Raw genomic sequence first — 2,188 nt, 5'->3', positions numbered from 1 at the left:
TAAGGGTGGGGACACTGAAAAAGAATATACAAATTGGCATTGACCAGACTACATTTCAAAATAGAGTTTCGGAGGATTTATCTTGCTTTAAATGGTGACATAGGAGGCTGCTGAACTCACATTCCCCTATGTAGGATTACCCTGAAAAATCCAGATAGTAGCTGAGAGATTCCTACACATTGCATGAACTAGAAAAACCCACATCAAAATGGGTGGGATAGGCTGAGACACAAGCTCGCCATAAACTCCACCCCCTGCAGCAGCAGCACAGAATTAGGATGGAATTTACAACTCCCAGCTTCTCCCAGAAGAACTAAGGGTTTGGATCCTACATCTGGCACACCAAATTCTATGATGTGCACTTGAGAGAAAGGCCTTCCAAAACATCGAGCTTTGAAAGCAAGCAGGGCTACGTCTATGAGACCCACAAGGCTACTTTAGCCAGCTCGCTAATCTACAAACCTGTACAGCATGTTATCGTACAAAACGTCAGAAAATTAAATCAAGCACAAGGGAAATGATGCAATCAAAAGACAGTAAACACGGGATGTAGGAGGCTGCTGCTGGCATAAAAGCAATGTTTTACAGAAACATTTTTTTTTAATAAGTTGAGAGAGTACACTCTAACAATAAATAGTATAGTACAGTAGAAGAACAAAGTTGGAGGTTTTACACTACCTGATATCAAGCTATACTACAAAGCAATAGTAATAAAAATAGCATGGTAGGAAATAAATTAATCTAAAAAAACAGCATAAAAACACTCATAGATCAGTGGATCAAAATATCCCATAAACTAATCCATGGCTACACGGTCATTTAATCTTTGACAAAGGAGGCAATTATACACAATGAGGTAAAGACACGCTCTTCAAAAACTGGTGTTGGGAAAACTGGACAGATACTCGCAAAATAATGAAACTAGACTACTTCTTACACCATATGCAAAAACAAACAAACAAACAAAATAATACAAACCAAAACTCATAATGATTTAAAGACTTAAATGTAAGACTTCAAACCATAAAACTTCTAGAAGAGAACATAGGCAGTAAACTCTTTGTTATTACTATTAGTAATTTTTTTCTGATGTAATTTTTTGAATAAAGGAAACAAAATAAAAACAAATGGGACTACATCAAACTAAAATGTTTTGCACGGAAAGGAACTGTCAAAATGAAAAGATAATATACTGAAAGGGAGAAAATATTTGCCTATGAGACATTTGACAAGGGCTTAGTATCCATTTATAAAGAACTCATACAGCTCAACACACATGCACAAAGAAATTTCAAAAAATGTGGTCTGAAGACTTGAAGAGGCATTTCTCCAAAGAGGACATACAGATGGTCAATAGACATATGAAAAGAGAGCCAATGTCACTAATCGTCAGAGAAATGCAAATGAAAACCACGATGAGATATCACCTCACACCTGTCAGAATGGCTATCATCAATAAATTAAAAAACAAGTGTTGATGAGGATATAGAGAAAAGGGATCCTTCATACACTGTTGGTGGGATTGCAAATTGGTATAGCCACTCTGGAAAACAGTTTGGAGTCTCCCTGAAAAATTAAAAATAGAACTAACTTTTGATGCAGCAATTGCATTTCTGGGTGTTCATCCAAAAAAACTTGAAACACTAGTCCCTTAAGATCTGTGCATCCCTATGTTCATAGCAGCACTATTCACAATGCGCAAGATATGGAGGCTACCTGAGTACCCATCAACAGACAATTGAGAAAGAAGTTACGGTACATATACACAATGAAATATTCAGCTATAGAAAAAATGAAATCTTACCACTTGCAATGATATGGATAGACCTAGAGAGTATTATGCTGAGTGGAATAAGTCAGAAAGAGAAAGAGAAATACCATACACTTCACTTATATGTGAAAACTAAGGAACAAAAGAAACGAACAAACTAAGACTAAATGAAACAGACTCACAGATAAAGAAAACAAACTAGTGAATTGTAAAACAATCTCAGGGATTTGGAGTATAGCATGGGGTATACAGTCAATATTATTGTAATGCTTGTGTCTTATGGGTGCTAGAACAATCGGGGATCACTTCACGGATGGTAGAAATAACTTTTAACATTTTTTTAAAAAAAGCATAGTATAGTTAATACAAAAACCAGCAACAGTCATTTAGTATCAGTGTCGTGTCATGTATTACTGC

The sequence above is a fragment of the Pteropus vampyrus genome, unplaced genomic scaffold (assembly GCF_000151845.1).
Source record: "Pteropus vampyrus isolate Shadow unplaced genomic scaffold, Pvam_2.0 Scaffold659, whole genome shotgun sequence".
Taxonomy (NCBI): Eukaryota; Metazoa; Chordata; class Mammalia; order Chiroptera; family Pteropodidae; genus Pteropus; species Pteropus vampyrus.
The sequence above is the reverse complement of the archived record's forward strand: the minus strand, read 5'-3'. Positions refer to the sequence as shown.